Source organism: Podarcis tiliguerta (assembly GCF_965153285.1).
Source record: "Podarcis tiliguerta genome assembly, chromosome: 1".
Lineage (NCBI taxonomy): Eukaryota > Metazoa > Chordata > Lepidosauria > Squamata > Lacertidae > Podarcis > Podarcis tiliguerta.
The window spans coordinates 42,235,240-42,260,669 of record NC_139534.1 but is presented as its reverse complement, the minus strand read 5'-3'; the positions used below and the strand labels follow the sequence as shown (position 1 = coordinate 42,260,669).

Below are 25,430 nucleotides of genomic sequence, written 5' to 3'. Positions count from 1 at the left end.
GCCTCTACTGAAAGAGATCAATAGCTTCCACTTTATATAATCATAGAATTGTAGTTAGAAGGGACCCTGGTCCAATCCACTGCAATGCAGGAATCTTGCCCACAGCAGTCTCTGGGTGGGCTTAAACCACCAACCTTCTGGTTAACAGCCAGAAGCACTAACCTGTTGAAACAACTTTTAAACAAATCATAGTTCTCCTATTAACTGTAGTTTGTTTAAAACTATCATTAGATACAACCCGGGATCAAATTGTTATTTCAGATTCTGACTTGTTCTCAAACCATAGCTTAAATAAATAACTGTAGGGAACTGTGGTTGTTAAAAGTGAAATGGAAGTTTTCATATGTTTCGTCTGGCATGTAAAAGAGGGAGGGTGGGGAGAGGAGTGTGCAAGCTCAAAGACTGAACATTTTATTTATTTATTGGAAATTACTATTCATGTTGTAGGAAACCATGGATGCCAGCTATGTCTGAACTGGACCTATCAGTTGGTTTATGAATTTCCTTTCATTCCTATAAATTATTATGAATAGGTATGAATTAGTCTATGTCTAAACCAAGCCTATGAGTTGTCTCATCACTCCACATTTTATGAAAGTTGAATGTGTGAATGAAACAACATTACACTCTACTTGTGGTCTGTAATTTGTGGTGGTGCATTCACACATCCATGTAAGTCACAACTTGCTTTTATTTGTACATGATTAACTTGCATGCATGAACTGTCCCTTCCTCAGTTCACCCTACTAAATCCAATTACTAAAACAAAACAATCTGCAAGTTAAGGGGTGGGTGGGGAATCCAGTGTTAAAGTCAGTGGCATAGCGTGGGGGTGCAGGGGGGGGCGGCCGCACCGGGCACAACATCTGGGGGGGGGGGCGCTCGCACTCGCAGCTCTCTGCCCCTACCTGGCTCACTCACTCTCTCTCACTGCAGTGCTGGCTGTGCGAATCCGATCCGAACCGCCGGGTCGCCGCCCACTGTGGAGGGGAGGGTGTCAGTAGTGCGGTGCGGTGCGGAGAGAGAGAGAGGGACTATCTGGGGGAGGGACAGTGCAGCGGGGGGGGGCGCAAATTACTTGCCTTGCCCTGGGTTAGGGGGCGCAAATTACTTGCCTTGCCCCGGGTACTGACAACCCACGCTACGCCATTGGTTAAAGTTTGACTTGTATCCTGTAGCAGAATGTTTCCATCGTAAAATTGTGGTCTTTTCTGTTCCTAGGAAGAAGGTGAACTAAGTGTAGAAATAAAACCTTACATTTCATGCAGTTCACAAAAGCTGTATTTCCCTCCCACAAAACAAAGGAAGCAAAATATTCACAGCCCACTGTTCTCCTTACATATACACAGTGGTACCTCGGGTTACATACGCTTCAGGTTACAGACTCCGCTGACCCAGAAATAGTACCTCGAGTTAAGAACTTTGCTTCGCTTCAGAATGAGAACAGAAATCGTGCTCCGGGGGCGCGGCGGCAGCGAGAGGCCCCATTAGCTAAAGTGGTGCTTCAGGTTAAGAACAGTTTCAGGTTAAGAACAGACCTCCGGAACGAATTAAGTACATAACCAGAGGTACCACTGTACTTCAGTTACAAAGCAAATCACCTGGATTCTGGGGATTGTCCAGTGAGCACAAAATAACATTAAGACACATGGTAGATTCCTCCCTGCCACCGTCATGTATGTTAAAAACCTCACTTGAGATCAACATTATTTTATTTGTGCAACCCAGTAATTCTCCTCAAAGTATTTTCTGTTAAAAAAAAAATGTTTTCCTAGTATCCTAATTACACTGGCTGCTGAGTGAGGCTATAAATGCAGTATTTCACATTGCAGACATGCCGGCTGAACATCCCCTGCATGTTCATTTCAACTAGATCATCTCTTGAGCAACTCATTGAGACTATGCAGGGAAACTGAGAGGCAAGGTAAAGAGGATGGGTGAACTAGGTCACATTTACTAGTATAGCACAACAAATCTGCAGCCGGAACCATGGTACAAGAGACAAACAGCTCATAACAAACTGTAGGTGAGAAACCCATTCCTGTTAGCTCTGCTGCTAAGTCTGCTACCAATTTAAAGCACAAGGGCATGGGAGCTATTGGTTGTCGACATAACTCAGTATTCTCTACACTGACAGACAGTGCATCTCCATTTAGGAGACATTCTCAGCCCTATTCAGATATACTGGGAATTGAAACAGGTATCTTCTGCATGTAAAGGATGTACTTTTCCATCAACCTAAGGTGATTCATTGTTATCAGACTAGAATGTGCTATTAATTAAGACTGTCACCAAGCAAATTTGCATGTTTACAAGACAGCAGGAAGAACAAGTATGTAAGTCATTCATCCATTCACATGTTTTGCTTACCTTACAGGATTGTTCATAAAGGATACGTAAAACAATTGGTGTGTTTTAATAATAATAACAACTTAATTTATATGTGACTTTCAGCTATTGGACCCTAAGTAGCTTCCAGAATATGGATAAAAACAGTACAGTATAATCCTAAATGTACAAATGACATTGATTGATTGATTGATTGATTGATTGATTGACTGAATAACCAATATGAAGAAAACCAATAGTACAGAGGCTAAAATGGTGTTCTACTCTTAAAAGGGGGGAGCAGCAGCAACTAAACAATATTATACACTAAAAGCCAATTCAAACAAAAGTATCTTCAATTTCTGATGGGAATGATGTACAGAAGGATGGATTTAGATGAGGAAAGCACTTAAAACTCTAAAAGCACTACATAAATGCTAGGTAGTATTTATTTCTCCACTGCTTGAAACATAGAAGAACCTCTTAGGTACCTGCATTATGACTCTTCTATCTAATCACAAATTTGGTGTATGCCAGCTCCACCTTTTTGTAATCCCATGCTGTGCCCAGCAAGGAAATTCCCTGAAGTGTCATAGCAGGAGTGTGGGAATCTGCAGCCCTCCAGATGTTTGGGGGCTTCAGCTCACATCAGTCCTAGCCAGCATTGCTGATGGTCATTGATGAGGGGAGCTTTGTTGCCCAACATATGGAAGGCCACATGTTCCCCATCCTTGGTCCTGAGGGATGATAGGCAAGGCCAATGAGACGCAGGAAATTCTGGCGTGTTCTGTGGCTTCACATGATTAATGATTACCTGCATTGTGATCAAATATGGACTAGACTAGAGGTGCAACCCAACAAGCTTGAAAATCTAAACCAAGAAGGTACTTTCAACAGTGCTTTTAAGAAATGTTTACATTCAATCTGTACTCTTTTAAGGCAGTTTCACCGCAGCTCCCAAGCTAGAGTTCCCTTGCATAGCAACTTATCTTTAGCATTGACTGGACTGACCTAGACTTCCAGCCCCTAGTAAAATAAGCTTCCAGTAAGATATGTGGTACATGTCTATATAATCAAAGCTTGACTAACTTGAAGCTCTTCACCTGCTTTATTGATCAAAAGGAGTTTCATTTAATACTGTCTGAAATATAATCAAATTCAGCCGGCAATATACCAAGATGGCACTTGCTGACCATTAGACAAATTAAACTGCAATGGCTGATCATTGATCAATACTGAACTTCTTGTTATGGGCTGGTAATCCAAATAATGCAACGAATTAAAATGCAGTGTTGGCCTGGAAGGTGGTGTGATGGATAAGAAGGGCTAGGAAGAGGCCACCATTGCTGAATGGAGACTTAAGAGGAGAAGACCCCCCAGTACTTTATTAGTTGAGATTATATGCCAACACAGAGGATCACCAGAGTTGGCATCATTTGAGTGTGCAGCTGCTGACTCACTATGAGTCCCCAGTGTGACATTAGTAGCATGAATGTGTAAAATGCTCACAACACGCAGGCTGTCCGTTGATTGGCTAGGAGTTCCCGCTGCTGACATTAGCAACCTGCACTGGTGGTAACTCTTAAAAATGATACAGGCAGCCACATGCCTGCATGGTTGTGAGCATTTCCCATATTAACTTCAGGGTGTGCATATGCAACCAAAATGAATGAACATGCACGCAAAGTCCCCAATACTGTTTGAAAGCTAGGAATATTTATGTAAAACCATACTTCCCTGCTTATGCTGTACATTTGTGCACACGATATGGTGTTTTATGCACATTTTCTATTCAGCCCATTTTAACTACAACAGATACTAGATCAGATTCAAGGCTTCTTCTGTCCACAGGAGTCTTTTGATCCAGTGGCAAAATCCCACTAGTAGGAAGAAGCGACTTGTGCTGATTTCTCCCTCCCTCTGCAGCTGACACCTCCACATCCCACACTGGGAATATGAAGGGTCCTCCATTCATCCAGGACACTGTATGAGAGGTAGGGACTGAGAAGAAATTCAATTCAGTTCACAGTTAAAGCCATATTAGCACATTGTTCAAAATTCCCACATGGCTGAATTTTACGATGCAGTTCTCCAAAGGAAGAATATATACAAAAATGCATATACAGTGGTACCTCCGGTTGTGGACGGGATCCATTCTGGGGCTCCAGTCAGATCCCGAGGTTTGCACAACCGGAGGGACCGCTTCTGCGCATGCATGCACGGCAAAACCCAGAAAAATATTTCTGGGTTTGCCGCGTTCACATCCTGAAGGATACGCAACCGGGGGTGTGCATATCCAGAGCTACCACTGTGTTGGAGAAACTGCATATCAATATGTTAGTGAAGATAGCATACAAAAATGCATTATATTATGAGGAATTGCTTGCAAATAATTGTACATTAGTCAAAGCTGTATGTGTAAATGTGTTTAGCAGGAGAAATTCACACTAAAATGCTGCAGAATTTTTGTGAGTGTTTTTTCTTTAAAAAAAATCACAAATTGCTGGTGAAATGTGGAGAACTGAATTTAAGTTTAGAAAAATGAGACTGAAATTGACAAATTATTTCATCCCTAGAAAGAGGTTACAAGGGGATCTGAAGAGGGGGAGAAGCAGAATGAAGTCTGGATCCAGCACATATTATATCTGTTGTACTGTCTTGACCATGATTTTCAGGAATAGTTTTCACATGAGGGTCCTGTCAGAAAATTATTCTGCATGGCAATGACTCTGGACATGAGTTTTAACTTTTGAAAGCTGCTCAGCAAGTAGATTTTCCTCATCAAATGTGAGTATTTAGGCCACCAACAATGACCACACAATAACTAAAAAGGAAATGAAAAATGGCAAAAATTCACATATCTATTTCTATTGCATATACAGTGGTACCTCTGGTTAAGAACTTAATTCATTCTGGAGGTCCGTTCTTAACCTGAAACTGTTCTTAACTTGAGGTACTACTTTAGCTAATGGAGCCTCCCGCTGCCGCCACGGCGCGATTTCTGTTCTCATCCTGAAGTAAAGTTCTTAACCCAAGGTACTACTTCTGGGTTAGCAGAGTCTGTAACCTGAAGCGTTTGTAACCCAAAGCGTTTGTAACCAGAGGTACCACTGTAACAGGAAGTAAAGTGATGGCTGTATGTTGACAAATCCACAAGTGACAGTGGGGAGCAGGGAGCTTGAAGAGAATATTTTTACCATGATAAGGAATTAAGGTAATGGGTGGAATAAAAATTGTTTTCATACTAACTTCACTTTGACATTCAAAACAACCGCAAGACAATGTAACATCAATAGCAGTTCTGGTTGGATGATTTATTCAAGGTGTACAAGACAGGTGATTATTTTTCATCTGCATAAAAAGCCAAAGCTCATATTCACACTCATAATAAGACAAATGCAGGATGTTGGTGCTCTAAATCATCATGCTCATATACATAAACACAATGCAAGCACTAAAATTCAATTCTGTGCAGTCATTATAACCTAGCCCAAATGTACCTGTCAGGCTCTTTTGCAGCATGAGCCTCTGCCTTGGTGTAAACTAATGCTCTGTTTGCATCAAAACTCAAAGGCCCAGAGATGGTTTGAACTATTATGCAAAGCAGGCTTGAGAATATTTCCAATCTGCAATTACAGCCAGGGCACTTTTAGCTCAACTTCCTACTGGGATTCTTGCATATCTTTAATGGCATTCTGAGTATCTTTGGGATGAATATTGCAGAATGCAACAGAAGGCAAAACCTGAGGTGTAAGGCACAATATATATCACATCATATCCGTTAAAGAGCAGGGTGGGGAAACTAGTCCAGGAAGACATAAATTTTGCAAGCTGAATTTCCCACCCTGTAATTTGGCGTTCTGTAGTACAGTTCATCAATGTTCTCTGCTGAACTGATCAGTCCAACAGGAGAGTGCAGGGACAAAACAACTCCTGAGTGTTTGGTACACCATTTCTAGATGCTTTCTAGTGTCAGCATAGTGTTGCTTTGATGAGGCCTGTATAGCATATGGCCTACAAAATGCAACATGTGGTCCATCTATGGCTTGCAGGGCATTCCCAGCATGTTTACTTAGAAGTATTTCTCACTGTTCAATGGCACTTACTTCCAGGTAACTATGCATAGAGATTACAGGCTTTATAATTGTTTTTGTTTGTTTGCCCTGCAAACCCAGGGGAAGGCAGTGTTGGCTCCATACCATATATGTGGCTGGTATGCTATGGTTGGCTTGGTGGTGCAGGTCTGCTGTTTGTGCAGATGCTCACTCTTATCTCTAGGCACAGGGTCCACAGTTTTGAAATCCAGTTTCAGATTTTACACACAATAGCAAGAGATCCCTTCCATGTCAACTTTTCACACTTTATGCGTAACATGCAAAGTGAAAGTTTGCTGAGCTTCCACATGCATCACAAAAGAGTTGCATGGGTTTCCCTTTGGAGGTGCACACTGAGGAAGGAGGAGTGATGGGGTTCTTCTGTTGCCACGGATAACATCAAAACATCTATCCCAAGGCAGGTGTCACTAACATGGTGGCTGTGAGTGTAATGTCACCCTCAGTGTCTTTCCCTGTCACCCAGAAAGACTCTGAGTCCTCCCACTCACTGTCCCCTTTGTCATGAGATGGTGAGGGTGGTTACCCTATTCTCACTGGGAAAACGTAGAGCTAGAAGAGGAAGTTGTAAGAATGGTGCTCATTTCCACCTTTTTTCACCTCTGTGTTTTCCAAGGCACAGGTTTGTTCTGCTGGATCTGACTTCTACCCAGATTCCTTGGAAAAGTGAAGAGAAGAAAGGGCTTGATCCAGGGGAGGAAGGGGAAAAGTGAACAGAGAGGCTGGTGGTCACTCAAAAATCTAAGTGTGTCCCTGGGCCTAAAGAAGGTTGGTGCCCTCCCCCAAGGCTGAAGATGCCCCCCAAAAGACTTAACACTCTCATCATCTCAGATGGTAGCCTGGCCAATACAGGTCACAAATCTGACATAATAGATTGCTTCAGAACCTGTTATAATGACCACCAAACATTATTCTGTCCTCCTGCATCAGTTATTTCCTTCTGTTTAAACTGCCTGGTGTCTAGTTCTGTATTTAGCAGCCAAAAGGTCTGTCACACATCACCTTCTTATTTAAAAGTCATCTAAAATCTGCTCATGTCCCCATGTTAATTTTTGACAAGGTTGTTCAGCTATATGCAGCTTCCCCATTTTATTTAGACATCCAGCAATGACAGATGCAGAACTAAATGTCTGTGTTCAGGGTTATATCTGCCTCTTTCCAGATGGACTGTTTTCTGAGGTTTTTATATGGATTGGAATTTGGAGATATGGAGAGGGAGAGAAGCATCTCTTACAGTCCCATCATAACACTTCAAAGAAAGAGAATTTAAATCAGGCTTTTACTACATTCAGCCTGCACTAAATCTGTCTAGGGCTAAAATATTAAAATGAAGGTAAAATTAATTATTGATCTGCATTCTTTATTCACTGACACTTTTTGTCAATTAAATCAGGCTGCATTTTGCTAGGTACCCTATATTATATCCCATAATAGCCACTAATAATTTTTCTACACTTTTCTTTGTTGCTGCTGTGGATTTAGCAAATTCCCTTAACTCTTGGCTGACCAAGTTAAAGTGCCTTGAGACCATTAGGAACAGCACAGTGTTATAGGGATGGTGTGAAAAGATAAATAAATGTAACAAGTCACTTCATTAAATACCTTCCACTTCTAAGGTGTGACTTATTCCCTAGTTGTAATTCACCTTATGTGGTCTAGCACAAGGATTACCATTCATACGTGTCTGAGAGCATGAGAGAGATAGAGATTCATACACACCCCACATAGTTAATCAATAATTTTGACACCACACATTTGCCATCCTCATGTACTTCTCACCTCACAACTTTTCAGCAGTCTCAATACATCAAGAGCAGCTTCTCAACACAACTTCCCCCCCACCAGTAAGTTCTACAAACAGACATTTAAACCAAAGTCATCCTGTTGTTGCCTGACAGCTATTGTTACAAAAACAAGCTCTCAAAGTAGCACCTAATGAGGTAGGGAACAAGTGTAAATGGGGTTGACTCTCCTTTTACTGGACAGCTCATTTATAACCACTCCACTACCTCAGGAGAGATGACACAGTTATGAGGCATCCTTCACTTTGTCCTGACAAACCCGAGAAGCTTGTGCCCATTCATTCAGCAGATGGGCAGCAGTGCTGAGAAAAATGGTGGGCTTCCTGAACAAATGTAGTATAACGGGAAGACAACAATACAATAGGAAGTTGGAGGGAAGCAGAGCCGGCAAGTCCTGGGGGATGGGGGTTAATGATGAGAATTAGCAATGGTTGGCAAATCAGGCTGGACCACAGGAGCATATTGTAGCACACCAGCACATACCTCGCAACAGTCCAGCTGTCAGGGCAGGCCTTTGACTGCATTCACCTAAAGCAGAACTGGCTTACCACATTTTGAATGAAATGAAATGATATACATAGCTATCTCAAGAGTCCAGACTCTAACACTGCCTGTCTTTACTTCCCATGGCATTTGGAAAGTGCATTCATTCTTACTTGCGGAGGAAGGTAGTGTGGTGGGATAGAGCTGCAGACCCCAGCATCTCTGCAGCTTACTTGGGTGCAGCCTTGTGCAGAGCTTGCATGAGGTCCAGGGCAGGAGTCCTGTTAGAATAAAGTTATAAATTCAAACAAAAATGCAGCCAGCCCCTAGCAGGGCTCCCCTTCCAGCTTTTCTCTCCAAGACCCAGGGCAAGTTTACCTGGCTGCCCCACCCTGTCCACGGGCCTGCCTGGATGGGGCAGGGCAACTAGAAGTAGTTCAATTGCATTTCTGCTAGTGCATCCACACAGCTATGACCCCATTGCCACTCTGGATTACTCCAAACAAGTCTGAAGTGCAAGGTCAAATTCATTTGAATGTTTCCATAGTCTATCTAGGAGAGTGATTCTCATTACATTCCCTACAGTTTGCACACTGTCTTGATGTGTCTTCTGACTTTTTGTTCCGTTTCAGCCAGATATCTCTGCATCCAGCACTTGTGATTTATTCCACTGATGTCTTATAAACCAGACTGTGAAAATTATACTATGTTTGATGAACCAGACTTTCCAGAACTACAAAATCTCAAGGTAGTCTGGAAACTATAGAGACCCAAGGATCACTAAATCTTACCACAGAAATAAAGAAGCTTCATTGCATTACTGTAAGCTCCAAATGATTAAGAACTGCAATTTGCTGTTAAATACTCATGAACTTGCACAAGTTAATCTGTTAGCAGTATGATTCCAAAGACTCTGTAAAATAGATTGGCTAAGCTCTTGCCCACATGCGCAATTCTGTACAAGATGTAGAGCAAAAGCATGTTTCCTCTCTTTCCAAGCAACCCTGCCTCATCTCCAGTACAACTGGCCATCTATCTACACTTTGAACATATTTTTTAATAAGGCGTATATGCATAAAAGCAGACACACATAGGGTGCAATATGAAGGGTGAAATCTAGGGCTGTGTATTTTGGATTCTGCATTTAAGAATATTACATGTGTGTGTGTGCGCGCGCGCGTGCGTGCCTATTTTTATGATTATTTCCATTTGTAACTCTTAGTGAAGCATACAAACCGTGAGCATAGTTCACTGTGGAAAGGCAGCATACAAATAAGTACAATGCACCCAGTGTGTTGCAATGAAGGGCAGATGTCCTAGCTGGCTGGGCAGAAAGCACATTTTCACTCCCAAGCATGTGTAGGATTCCACATTGTCCCATATGTTTCTCTGTGATAGCTATCTTATGTCACTTTCAGATACTCAAGGGGAACTGGGCTATCAAACAGGAAAGAGTGGTGAAACTGCTTATCTAGGATATGTGTGGAGGTGGCAACTTGCTGCATCAGAATCAGTCAGAGCGAAGACTGTGTATAGCTAGCCAAGGTCATAGCAGGTAATGTGTCCCACGAGCCATTGGAATAGGGTGGACAAGTACCGGTAGGTTAAGCTGTTGAGTCAGAGCCAAGACCAGTTGGCCCTAGCATAAGACTAGTGAGTAGAAGATAGAATGCCAACATAAAGACATGAACCACATTTGTAGGACTGTCCTCAGTAGTGAAATGCTTGAGCACTATCTAAACAAGGAATTAAACATAAACTTAAAAGCCAGGCTCAAGGAACTTCGTGTGCATCAGCCCTAACTGAAAATATATATAATTTAGCATGAGAGTTATTTAAAGGAAAAAATTGTGTCAGTTCATGCATGCCAATTAGCCCCTAATTTTCCTCTTGAAATGGCTCAAGCATCGAATTGCTACACTTATTTGGCAATCCAAGGAAGTTTAAAGAGCAATTTAATGATCACTGCAAGGAAGAAGTCTTGAAAACATAGTAAACAAATAGTAATAATAAGACATGCACAATGGTGGGGGGGGGGTGTCCTGTGGATCACAGATGGAAGTGCCAGTGAGGAGGGGAGACACTAGATAACTCAGCACAAGGCAATTATTTTATTAGGCAGATGTCCAAAGAAGAAATGTTGAGTCTCAAGCGTTGATGCTATTTTATCAGGGCTCTAGCCAGTGATACACTATCCCATCTAGAGCACTGATTTATTTATTTTAAAGAAAGCTAACTTTTAAAAAATCCTTTTTAATTTATGGCATGACCATTTCCATTTGATGAATGGCAGCTTTATTTTTGTTGTTTTAAAAAGTCAGTTTTTCACTAGCAGTTGATGCTTTTCTCCCTTAAAATGGTTATGCTCACCCCTCCATGAAACCTGACCAATGCAGTTCTGCCCACACAAGATTCTCCTTGTTCAGCATGGATCTTTCATGTCTAAATGATGTTGTGGCAAAATTAGATATTTAGATATTATGGTTGTCTGAAAGGATGCTTAAAGGGGTAAATTGTGTATTTTAAAGAAGATGATCACTACAAACAGACTAAAGCTTTTATTGTATGTTTCTTAGATAAAAAGAAAATTAATAGAAATATGTAGCTTGGTTGCAAAGCATCTGATTTGTATGCAGAAGGTCCCAGGTTCAATGGCTGGCATCTTCAGGTAGGGCTGGAAATGACTCCCTGTCTGAAACCCTGGAGAGCCACCTCAAGTCAGTGTAGACAATACTGAATGAGATGGACCAGCGGTCTTATTCCATATAAAACAGCTTCCTATGCATGTTCCTGTGCACAAGATTCTTGCCTACTTTTCAGTTGCCTAAAGTGAGAAGCCTAGGAGAAGTGTGGGACACCGTCATTGCTCCATGCCATACTGCAGCTGCAGACAGAAGCTAAATGGGAAAGTACTGTCCATGCCCAACTGGTTTAGCTCTAGAGCTAAATGTTGCTTTGTCCAGGCACAAAACCCATATGCAGGACTGCATGGAGACTATGAAGAAGAATTGGTGTATAACTCCATCATTGCTCTTTCCCATATTTACCAGGACATTAAAGTGGCAGTCCCTAAATGTGATAATGCATTTGCAATTAGAGTGTATTAAAGTGCCTCCTTGCCCTACTGCACAAATCCACACCCACCCATACAAAACCAGACCTTTTTTTCATTTAGGAAAATGACAAGGAGGTGAACTGAACAATTTTTCAATGCTAATTCCACTCAGAGCAGAGCCACTGAAGTCAGTGGACATGACTAAGGTTCCTTAATTTCAATGGGTCAACTCTAAGTAGAACCTAGCTGAATGTGCTCAATAAAAAATGAACACAATCTAAGCAGCCTGTAAGATTTCTGTAAGCAAATAAGGATAAATGCTGAATAAACAAGTAATCTAGAGGAATTCTATAAAATGAGTGGGGACAATAACTTGTGATTTCTTTTCTACTTCTACAATCATTAGATAATTCCTTTTGACCTCCCCCTTGTGCCAAAAACAGGCATAAAGAATAAAAAAATTGAAAATGCCAGAAATTATTTTTGCGTGCTGTAAATTGTCCTCTCAGCTTTATGGGAGAATGAGTTTACATCTACACTCTCAGAGGCTGTGCTTTCATGTTGTGTTTGTTAACAGGAAATTCAATAAGGAATAGCCAGTTATGAGCCAAGCCACTCAATAAAGCCGGAATTGCCACTTAGCTGCCAACTGCTTTCTATCTCACAAACGGTTGTTCAAATCTGGAGAAAAAAGTTCAGGGCCATTCATACTTCAACTCTGACAAATAGGACAAGGAAATTCCAAGGTACTAAATAGCTCCAACTGCAAACTAAAGTAAAATAAAAAATAAAAAAATGAATCTTATATTAAGAGATATGGAAGATTTATTCTGCTTCCTGCTCATTTCTCTCCTTGCTCTCCGTTGATGAGAGCTGTTTTCTATGTTGCTGCTTCTGCCAGCAAAGATAATATGCTTGTCAGATTACCTGTGCCTTTGGTAGAAACACAGTTTGATTAAAAGAGGCTTATAATGTATTACCTTCAGCAAACACTTGTCTCTCCATACACACCACACTCATGGTGGATGTGATTTGTTATAAAATCATCAACTCCTTCCTGTAACCTGGAATTTTCAGGATGTACAACTGTCTGAGATTTTTGGCACATAAGAATGGTTCAATGGCTCAGAGTATACATAACTCTTTAATGCTGTGCCATGTGCCTTCTCCTCAACAATAACAGTAACAACCTTCCCCCTCTTCCTCAAAAAACTATGGGGCAAATGTACACACGCACACCAGTCAAGCTTGCATTATAGCATCATGCTCATGCCTCTATGTCTTGTTTGTTCTTCTGCAAGTCTGCAACCTAGGGAACATAGTTTAGTGTGTTTTTTACCATTAAATGATCCGGAACACTGGGCTAAGGGAAGCTGCTTTATACCACTGGTCCCTCTAGTCCATCATTGTCCTTTTACTGGTTACACCCAGGATTAACCACACATGAATTCAAGCCTAACATCCCTGAGATCCATTGTTGGCCCAGGCTCTGAAAAGCAGCTTACTGCTAGAAGGATCTGCTTTATTGAGATGGATACTAATACTATCAAGGAGTCCAGCCACAAGAGACTCACAATGCCTGCCAGTTACAGGTCAATGCTGAACTCTTCTCCTTTCCATATCTGAGGTGGGATGCTGCAATCCAATGGTTGTTCACTAGGCTAATTTCAAGCCTAACGAAGCTCCTGAGGTTCCTAGATCATGGCTCCAAGTCCCTGGCCTTGCGAGAGGGTCTTGCTTCCCCAACAGCCATGGCCTTGGAATCCCTCAGAAATCAGGTATATAGCTTTGTCTACCAGCTGCCCAGCCTGCAGCCTTGCTTCTACCTTCGAGCTCACATAACTCAAACTCTCTAGCCTTTGTCTTTCTAACAACCAGCGAGTTGAGGAAGGGTGACCCACCCATTTGTCACCCTGCACAGAGCCACTTCCTTTGTTACCTTACTGGCTCCTACTCAGAGGGCCATTACCTCACCAGGAAGCTAGCATGGCTATTCCAGGAATTGAATCTGTGCTGGATCTGGTCTACCACTCCCCCCCAACCCCAAGTTTGTAATCAACTCCCAGCATGAAAGCTGCCCGTAGCTGTAAACGGTGGTGGTCTTTTCCTAGAAAAAAGGTGCCGGTACTCTATCACGAGCACCGCCAGCGAGGCAACCAGGGTGCACACGGCCAGCAGCAGGAAGCAGAGCCTGATAGGGGAAGCACATCAGATGCTGTGCTGCCCACTCTTGCACTCCTCAGGGAGTGGCACTCGTACATTCCACCAGCCCTGGGAGGCAGCAGCAGTGGTTGGGCCCAAGCAGGGCTCTGTTCATGCCATGGCTCCCCATGAGGCTGAGTGTCTCGGGAGGAGGGGAGTTATTGGTTCTGCATACCAGTGCATACCACAAGGGGGGGAAACACTAGTTGTAAAGCCGTGAGATGCAAGACCAACCTTCTCACTTTTCTGGCATGTGCCCACCAAACCAAACAAGACATTGGACCAATCCAGGGTTTTGTTTTCTGGTCTGTTGGCAAGCCCACATAGATAGCATCTCTTCAAAGCTGCTCTTTACTCAGATGATAATTCTGCCTTCTTCAGTAGTTCTTTAAAAGCTGTGTTGTGGTATAAAGAAATCTATTAGCATGCGTCCTTTTCCTAACATGATTTTCACTGGGTTGCTGCCTTCATTTAATTTTATCTTTTCTGTTAAAACACTCTTAAGACTGAGATAACAAACATAATTCAGCAATTTGTACTTCAGTTCATTCTGACTGATAATTTTCTAATTAATTCCCTCACTCAAAGGGGGGGGGGGGGAAACCTCCGCTGATTTTTATGTTTCAATTTAGCATTCAGTTTAGCGATTAGATTAGTAATAGAGTCCATTTTAAAAGATGACACTCTTCATGGCGAAGTGGGAATGCCTCCCAAATCACATCTTGGTAGATATCTAGCTTATTATTATCTAGCCTGCACTAATCTTGAGACATTTACAGGATCGCAAGCAGAATGATGTGGGCATAAAATTACTAGTGGATCAGATGACCCCAGGGGTCCCCTCCAGCTCTGCAATTCTAGCCCTCTGCCCAACAAGGAGATATGCAATTTAATATAAGCGAGACAAGAGACATGCATTTAAGTTCAAGTGGCTCAGTGGCAGAACATCTGCCTTGCATGCAGAAGGTCCCAGGTTCAATCCCCAGCATCTTCAAGTAGGACTAGGAAAGTCCTTGCCGGAAACCCTGAAGAGACAATGCCAGTCAGTGCAGGCTATAGTGAGCTAGAATGGACCAATGGTTTGACTCAGTATAAGGCAGCTAAGTGAGATGAACATAGGAAGACTCCTGCTGGATCAGGCCCGTGTCCCATCTAGTCCAATGAGAAGCCTGTGGGAAACTCACAAGCAGGATCCGATCACAAGAACACTTTCTCCTCTGTGGTTTTCAACAGCATGACTGCCTCCAGCTGTGGAGGCAGAGCACAGCCATCAGCAGCCTTCTCCATGAATCTGTCTACTCCTCTTTTAAAGCCACCCACGTTGGTGGCCATCACTGCCTCCTGTGGGACTGAGTTCCATAGTTGAACTATGTGCTGCATTAAGAAATGCTTTATTTTCTCTGACCTGAATCTTTCAAAATTCAGCTTCATTGCTTTTCTCCATCTCTCACAACACTAGAACTCACGGACATACAAGTTGTCACTGTTCACTTAAATTTAAAGCACCAGATGTATTTGTGCATGCAGTTCTACTCTCAGGTGCAATCTCATGAATGTATTTATCACATGAATGCTTATTTTGCTCTATGCTGCACCTAATATTATGGAATTTTGGTGAAATTACAGGAGGCAATTTGTAGCAGAGCAGTAAAAACATTGTGAGAAATCAGATTCTGCAAGAATTCTTAATTGTTGTTGATACAAATTTGCCCAAAACAAAGACTTCTTGGTCTTGAGTAAACATGCAGGACATTTATTTAAAGCATGGTGTATATCACTGTAGCTGGATGAGAATTCACATCAGCAATATTTGTTCTGCATTCTAGCTCTTGCTAACTTGGGTGGCACAATTTTATTCTGTGAACTGCCCTAAGACCTCCAGGTATAGGGCTGTATATAAATTCTAATAATAATAATAATAATAATAATAATAATAATTTAAAACCCAAGTAGAGTCCAACACTTACTATGGATGATAAGACATACTCAGAGTAGACTCACTGAATTTAATGGACTTAAGCAACTTAAAACCTAGTGATTTAAATGGGCATGTTCTGAGTATGACCAATATTTGATATCTCCCTCTATTAATAAGAAATTTAGAGGCACTCCCAGTCTGCAATTTTTACATGATGAGCACTCTCATCACAGTTTGCAATTACACATTCACACAAAGAGGTTGGAGTAAAAGGAAATATCATCACATACAAGCAGCCAAGGTAGCTCCAAAGTTCTTCAAGAAGAAGCAGATCATTAGGCATTTTTTAATACCAGAGCAATTTCCCCACTTAGATCACTCCTAGGAGCAACATCTGGAAGCTGCCTTAATCTCAAGAGATGCAGCAAAATGAAAGAAATAGATTAAATATGTTTATGTATATTTAAGGAATAATACCAATGAGCACCAACATACGTCTTTGAGACATTTCCTGACTTCAGGGAGAAATAAATTAAACATGCAATAAAAGTTTATTGCTGTTGGGAGATTTCACTTTGGAAAACCTGCTAGGGATAAATTTAATGGCATTGTAAATTTTATTTTGCGAGGAATGATTATTTGGGCCTGTAAGGACTGACAATTCTGTGTAAATCTAATCAGCTAGCTAGCAATTAATAATATTAAACTGCCTCACATCTTTTGCACGCTTGAATGACCCACGATGTGCTGAGGAGTCTACCCCTTAAAAAGCCGATTATTCACAGACCAATTAATGCTTACTTGGCATGTTCAAAAAGTAAGCATTCCCCACCGCCATTATTATTTTTTTTAAAAAAGGAAAATCATCCCCTCCTGTCATAGCAAGATACTACTTTCCTTTGATGCAGCTGAAAGAGCTCCCAGAACCTTTTCCCAATTCAGCTTTCCCAGATTAATTTCTTACATTTTAGCAAGAGAGAAGAAAATCATTCATTCCTGTGATTTATCCCCTAGTAAAGCACTCGCCTAATGTTCCTCCTATTTTGACTTTTAGAGGGCCTTTAGGCTTTAAAAATTGTCAATATGCTCAGTTGGGCACTGGAGTTGCCATGCTTATGGTTTCAACCACATGAAATCTACAGCCTACTGTGCTGCCCTCCCCCCACCCCAATTTTGGAGCAGGTTTGGAAGGTGCACAGAGGCTGCAGGGAAAAGGGGTAACCTGTTCCATCAACTATGTCTATTTCACTGATGGATAAACACCATTGAATGTCATGCTTTAAAACATACACACTTCTCCTTGCTCTCAGGTTACTATACTTAACCACCATGAGCCCAGTGCATACGCATTAAAATTAAGGCACCACACATCATACATAGCCTCACATTTCACATGCTGAATCAATTCAGGCTCATTTTGAATGACTGAGAATGGTGACATATCAAAGGACAAAATGAGCCTTTAACTGGAAGAACAAGCACGCAGGAGAGGTTGTGTGGTGCAGTGGTCAGAGTGCTGGAGTAGGACCTGGGATATCAGAGTATGAATATACAGTCAGGTCACTAAGTTGAGACCAGTCACCATCTCTCAACCTAGCCAACCTCTTAGGGATACCTATAAATATTTACATTACAAGTAGAGGACACACACAAAAAATGAAAGAACTTTTTTCCTAAGGTCACTAGGACTGCTTTCTTGACTTTGAATGAATTAATAAATGACTAATCAGTTATGTCAACCAGTCAGTCAGTCAAATTTATTTGTTAGAAACCATTGGTCATCAAAAAAAATTACATGCTACCATTATTCATACCTTAAATGTAAATGCCCACCACTTTCCATACTTAATGTCATATATTTACATATTTAGAAGGACAAATGTAAGCATTAGCCAGTCATCAAAGATATAAAATTAATGAGCTGAACTAGGGCATTAAAAGGAGAATAATAAAATTTGTGCACTCATCACAAATTTTTAAGATGGATTAGTTGTGCAATAGACATGTATGCTGACAGCACAAACTCAGATTCATGCTTGCCGCACAATAAGATTTTTTAACAAAAGTACTATTTAAGTTGTGGTATTTTATTTTACATGTGTTTAACCTGCTTTAAGCTAAAACTGCCAACCCTGCCTCTTTTGTAATTGTTTCTTACAGTTTAATGAAAATATGATTTTATAAGCCCTAAGCTGCCCTAAGTGGAAGGGGATCTTGCTCTAATAATAATTTTTAAAAGAAAAAAGACACTGTTTATTGTCAACAGAGAAAATCACCTTGAGCAATTTACAATTGGGCAATACTTTAATTAGGGTAAACCAAAATGTCACAAAATACAGAACAAGATTTTATGTTCATCACACCTCTTAATCAGGTTGAATGCTAAGGGTTAGGAATAAGAGGGTATGGCTAAAAGTGGGGGGATATAAAAAAAATCACTTGAGGAGGTAGCCTCAAGATAGAATGAGGAGCAGATTGCACACTTAATTGGATTAGTCTCTGCTGGTTTTAAGCAGGTGTCAGGTTACCCTCTAGAAGTATAGGGAAAAGAAGCATTGGCTGATCTCTACATTTTAAAAATGCAACAGTTACCCAAACTTAGATTTTGGAATTAAGCTGCTAATGTTATTATTTCAACCTTACTAAATATAAACAATATATAAATAACTGTACACATACATGCATACAAATGTTTTCTGTTGAAGCACCGAAGACTAAAATCTACTGTTTAAAGTTTGCCTTTGATAACACCTTCCCTTTTTTATAACATTTTACTGGTTTTGTAATAAAATGATAAAATCTTCTGTTCCTAGGAAAGTTGGCAAGTTATTCTATCATTAAAGGAAGACAAAGGGAGAATACATATATGCTTTCCATTTTTAAGACCAACTTGGTTTAGAACCAGCCAGAAAGCCAAGCTAACTTGTTGGCACCCTCGCTCCAGGTATGCTTGGAGGAAATTGTGAATCTAAAACTTTTTAAATTTAGATTTCAAGTTTGGTTTTGGGTGTGTTCCATTATAGTGCAATCTTGTGCATGTATACTCAGAAGTAAGCCCTACTGTGTTCAACAGGACAAATCCCCAGGTATCTGTGTATAGGTTTGACCTTTAGTTTGCCTTGGGCATCATGAAGAACAGTGTACACCGGGATATTGGTAAGGAGGGTAAGATCCCATTGATTCTGGATCCATCAATGGCTTTTTCAGTATGTCAGCTTTTATATCCATCCGACCCACCTTGAAATGAAGGGCAACGGCACCATACTTCGGTGGCTCCAATCATTCCTGGAAGGCATATCCCAGGATCTCTTCTCCAGATACCCAGAGTTTTGGAGGACTTCGTCTAGGGTGACATCCAGGGGAAACCTTAGACGATAGCCCAGGAGGTTAAAGCTTCAGCCCTTTGGCACTGGTGCCCAAATTTCTAGGGCCTTCTACCCTTATCTGCGGGACGCGGGTGGCGCTGTGGGTAAAAGCCTCAGCGCCTAGGGCTTGCCGATCGTGGTTCGAATCCCCGCGGCGGGGTGCGCTCCCGTTGCTCGGTCCCAGCGCCTGCCAACCTAGCAGTTCGAAAGCACCTCCGGGTGCAAGTAGATAAATAGGGACCGCTTACTAGCGGGAAGGTAAACAGCGTTCCGTGTGCGGCTCTGGCTCGCCAGAGCAGCGATGTCACACTGGCCACGTGACCCGGAAGTGTCTCCGGACAGCTCACTCCTTGCAGCCCAGATTAATACTTTAAAAAATCATACAGGATTTTGATTTTTTTAAGAGAAATATTGCACATTGCTCAACTTCATACTATGTTAAGTATTAATGTCAAGAAGAAATTAATACAGGAAACATACTTTACAGCTGTGCTATTACATTAAATATTATAGTCTCAGCAAAACCAAACATAATATATCAAGTAAGTACCTATGATCACGTGATGGAGGTGTCCTTTTGTTCCACTAGTCAATGAATAAAACTCCAATTCTGTGCAAATCTATTACATTTCTGCTTTCTTTCTTTTACTTTTAAACCTCTTAAGCTGAGCTATTACTGATTATTGTTGGCCTTGAATTTTGTTAACCTGTTCTTATGGCTATATATTTATTCTTGTTGCTGTATGTATATATATTTGTCAGTAAAAATAAAGCATGTTCTAAATCTAGTGGTGCTTTTGTTTCTCTCTTATATTCTCAATCGGAAATCAATACTGTTTTGCCTTGTGCACAACTGCCAGCTATTGAAGTCGCTTCCAAGACTTGGCTCACATTTCCAGCATTTATAATTTCTGCTTATCTGATGTAGTCTTTCTGGAATCATGTACCATATGGATATAACCTTATGACAACTTTCACATACATTTCCGTAGAATGAAAAAGTTATGCACACTTTCCCATATATACTTCCTATATCATGACCCTACTGTAACATACTCATTCTTCTTCACAGAATAGGGAGAATTAAACTTTAATTTTAGGCATCAAATGCTTTCCATCTGCCACAATATATACGTATATTGTCAGTTTTTACAAGCTGAGTGAATGGTATTCAACTAAGTTTTACTCAGAGTAAACTCGCTGAAATTAATGAACATGATTACGTTAGGTCCATTGATTTCAATGGGTCTCCACTGAGTAAACATTAGTTAAATGCCACCCAGTATACTTTTGGCCTTATCTTAAACGAAGGCTGCACAATTTGTAACCCACCAAACTAAACTCAGCCATACTTTGGCACCTGCAAATAATTTGATTGCATCCCCTATAGTTGCAGGTACAGGGAGACAGAAGGGACAGGACGTTTGTTAGGCAAATTTATCACCAATGATCAAACTCTGATTGATTTTTGAAGTTGCCATACTTTGGAGGGATTCTGAGTGTGCACCCAACAAAGTATGCGGACTTTTAAAATAATAATAATAATAAAACAGGATTAAGGACTTTCTACGAGTGTGTGTGTAGAAAGTAGCCCACTTTGCAAAAGTAAAAACTGAATTCATTGCTCCACCCACTTTTGCCTCTGTCCATCAATTGCATGTGAGTCTTTGAAGGCTGCCTAGGAGGGAATGTGAACCACAGGCAGGAAGAGTCCCCACCCCTGTTTTAAGCCCTCATTGCTACATATCCCAAAACTTTAATAGCCTGTCCACCAACCCTTGCATGTGCCTTTTATCATTCTGTGTTCAGCTCTCTTCAGAATAGTATACAACATATACAGTTTTTAGTTTGCCTTGCAGAGTGCTTGATTTATCTACTGCATCTAATTCCTTTGCTTTCACTTGAAAGCAAGTTTCAATTTACCCATCCTTTTGAGGCATACTGGAGCAGAGGTGTGAGGAGCAATCTCTGTTTCCAGAGCTAATCATCAGAGAGAGGTGGTAGGCTGCGCAACAGGAGAATCTCTTAGGTTGAGATCTTATGGACTGACAAGTTTCTGAATTGGTATCTCATGAATATCTTTTAGCCTAGTATTTGTTGGGGGTATTTGTAAAACTGCAAGGAACTCTGTAGTGATGTTGTTCAACTTTCTTCCAATGAATCCAGCTGAGTAACATATAGCACCCCCAACAATTTCAGCTGCCAGGTTTTAGATCTTACAGAACCAATAGTGCTCTTTCAGCAAAGTCATTCTCTGCTCCAATTAGATTACAGTGTTACTCCATTATCAATCACAAGCCAAGAAAGCTATGTTCATTTCAGACACAGCTGCATATGGTATGCCATCTCTCTATCTCCCGCTCTTCAAATCAGTACTTCATGAAGAAAAATGAATGTATGTGTCTTCTTTCTACATAAGAATCCCTCAGAGAATTGGTTCTGTCCCTTTGGAAATGCAATGACACTGCAGAAAACAAAGCCGTTCTGTTGATGTTACAAGCACAAAAAGCAATGTCATAAATGAAAGCGGAATGGAGATTGATGCACAAAACCCCTAATGACATCTGGTCTTGAAAGAGCCAAATATGTAAATTTTTCATGAGAACAGGCACGGCACCATCCAGTACGATGGTTCATCCTCGGACATCTTCCCAATAAACAGCAGTGTGAAGCAGGGCTGCATTCTTGCAGCAACTCTCTTGCAGCATATTCTTCTCTCTGTTGCTCTCCTATGCTTTCAGTTTGACCAAAGATGGTATGTACCTCCATTCAAGGAGAAACGGGGGTCTGATCAACCTGGCACATCTCCACACCAAGAACAAAGTGCAATGGGTTCTTATCCAAGAGATGTTGTTTGAAAATGATGCTGCCCTGACAGTGCACTCCAAGACTCATCAACCATTTTGCCCAAACCTGCAGGGAGTTCGGCCTTACCACCATCCTGATGAAGATCAACATCCTGAGTCAGGATGTTGCCAGCACCCCACGCATCAGCATTGAGGTGGTAAATGGTGCTGTCTACCTGGACTCCACAATAACCAGCAATCTCTCCATCGACACTGAGCTTCACATGCGTATTAGCAAGGCAACTATGGCAATGGCTTGCCTCTCCAAAATGCTATGGGAGAAATGTGATGCTAGTGACCAGTATCAAGATATCAACTTACACTCACCAGCAGTGACACCTCAATACCTTCCATATGCACTGTATCAGGGAGATTTTGGGAATGGCAGGACAGAGTCTCAAACAAAGATGTGCTCTCCCAAACCCACATTCCCAGCATATTTTCATGTCTGTCTCAGTGATGTCTACACGGACTTGGTCAGATCTGGCCCAGTGAGCCAAAAATTGTTCCCCACAGCAGATGTACAATAAATAGTATACAATTACAGCATAAGGTGGTAAGTCTGCTAGAAGTTCTCTGCAGCCATCTTGAAAGTCACCTAGCTTGTATCCAATGGTTATGCAAGTGGAAAACAACTCGGGCAACCCATCCTGCCCTGCAACCCATCTATCCTCCAAAAAGTCTCTCCCGAGGGTAACAGGGGGATCTATTGAACAATGTAAACTATATCATATAAGCCTACAGTCCCAGGAGCGGGAGGGAATTGGTCAATATTGGTGCAGGAAGGAACACTGGGCAAATGGAATGGACAGGTCCATCAGTCCTACTATTATGGGCATCTTTTCAACAAGATGGAGGATGATAATGCTTTAATTAAATAAATAGTACATTTTTTGTTTCTATCTGTATAGTGAATGAAGAGGCCCAAACAGAATTATGGATCTCTTACTTTAGGACTGATCTTGTTTAGCATATTTCTATAGTAAATTATTCTATTCGGAAACAGTTCTGGACCTGCTCAATTCATGCTACTTCATGTGAGAGATTGCAACATTTTCCAAAGAATATTCATTACATTTTGTGTTTGCTTTGTTTTCAGAAAGGTCATCAATCTCTGTTAACTCCTGTTTTGCTGCTGTTTAATAAAAGTCCTGCAGCTGCAATTCGTTGTGATGTGTGTTTGTATATGTATGAATAAAATATGTTATATAAATATCGCCAGCAGGACAAACTCAACCTTTATAGCACCTCAGCTTTGGAATGTGCTATTCTAATCTTATTTATTTTTATTTATAAGATTTCTCACCCACCCTTCACTGCAACAATCCAGGGTGGCTTACAACACTATAATACGGAATCTTTTTAAAAAAACCAAGCAAGATAAAACTATTACAATTATGAAACAAGTAAAACCATTCCAGATGGAACAGAACAGTCCAAGTTCAATAAAAGAGATGGGCCCCATAAAACAAACTACCTCAGCTGACAACGGACAAGATAAAAAGGTGTGTCTTCAGCATATGGCAAAAGCTGAGGAATGATGATGCTAGGATTTAGGCTGAGTAGTGAGGGAGCCAAGTTTGCTGATGACACCAAGTTGTTCAGGGTGACAAAATCCAAAAGGAATTATGAAGAGCTCCAAAATAATTTAATATATTAGGTATAATAATAGAGAAAACAGTGGAAAGAAATGTGATGGGGGTTTTTATATTAGCAAAGCTACGTGTCAACGTAAATGGTGTACTATGGAAAAAGTCAATAGAAGCTGAATTAGGTAGCCTTACCTGGAAGGAAGGTTCCTCTCCTTTACTGCACTGGAAGTTCTGAATACATTTGCAAATGGACAAAAGGATGATTGCCAGAGGTGGAGAATGGTCAGCAAAGAGCTTTGTAAAGAAACAATTTGTGGACCCTTGATCAGAATATGTGTTCCCCTTGCTATCTTCCCTTTTCTTGTGTGTCTTTTTTCAGTATCAAGTCTCATGGCAGGGCCTGTCTCATTTCCTTTTCTTGCATGATCTGCTTTGCGAGATGATGATAGTCTGAAAAGTGGAGTAAAAATATCAAGCATAAACAAACAAACAAGCACAATCTATTTCTATATTTAATCATTTTTTCTAGTTTTTCAGATGGTCCTTTCCTTGCTTTAAGCCCTGTTTCATGCTCACAGAAATAAGTATTAAAAGGAATAAAACGTTCTTTTAATGGTCTTAATTTGAACCTGACTAGAATAGGTAATTGTTCTCCTTCCCATGGTACCTTGCTCCACCATAAGGAAGGTCACGTCCTCTCTAAAAATCAGGACAGATAACTCTTGAATGGCCTCACGTGCAGTTTAATGAAGGGGACAGGAGATTATATAAAAGCCTCCCCAAAGAGAAGCAAAATATATTTTGACCTTTACATTGCCACACACTGCATTTTCTGGAAACAATGTCCTTACTTCTTAATTTAGAATTGAAAAAGATTTGCTAGGTCTGAACTAGTTATATTTCTTAACCATTCACCACTGCCAACTGCCTATAGATTTCCTATAAGTAAGACTCATTCATTGTGCAAATTAGATCAATCTCTTTGCTCCAAGGTTGTAATCTCAGCAGTGATACCTGCCTGTTGCCATGACAAGTAATTTTCCAAGTTAGGGGCTAGCTTCCAGAGAATTCTGTTACTCATTCGATTTATCAGCTCATCAGAATACTTTATTGGTTCACAGAGATTCGTTAACCTTCCGCCACTTGTTATTCTGCCCATATGACTATTACCACTACTGCTATCTCAGAAATGATGTTTTTAAAAGGTATGAGAATAGACTGCAGTCCTGTCAAATGCAGCAAAACCAAATCACTGTCATCACTCCTATTTTCAGACCACTAGGTATTGATTACATTGCAGGTATTCCAGAATAATTACTTCTGAACAAGTCGGAAATCCATAACAAGTACCATCAAGCAAATTTACATTTTAATGCTACAAATATTTTCCATTGCATTGACATATCGGTGCAAGGGGTTAAAATAAACTGCTTTTACCTTTCCCATTAAAACTCTTGAAATAAGATATTAGATGCCGGATACATCTCAACATATGCTTTCTGGGAGTGAGGATAAAATAACATTTATACCCCTGCTGACCTTCCTATAAATGTTTTTAAGTAGTTCTGTTTAAAGAAAGGTGCAGTAGTGTTCTGGGTGACAGAGCAAATGCTAAAGCTCTATAAATTAGGAATGTGCAAAAGATTTGGATGAATCCCAAATCAAGTACCAAAGCAGGGCCGTTCTGAGAAGTTTGGGCTTGTTCAAGCCAAAGTGGAATTTCTTCA

The 25,430-nt window shown here is 40.8% G+C and overlaps 1 protein-coding gene across 1 annotated transcript in view; it reads right to left on the bottom strand.

The window, feature by feature from the left end:
* DPP10 (dipeptidyl peptidase like 10) overlaps window positions 1-24,153 on the bottom strand; it is a 542,405-nt gene extending 518,252 nt beyond the window's left edge. Inside the window, exon 1 of the mRNA XM_083408081.1 lies at window positions 23,896-24,153. The gene's annotated coding sequence lies outside the window, so the exon portion shown is untranslated. The remainder of the gene's footprint in view (window positions 1-23,895) is intronic.
* Window positions 24,154-25,430: the final 1,277 nt, after the last annotated feature.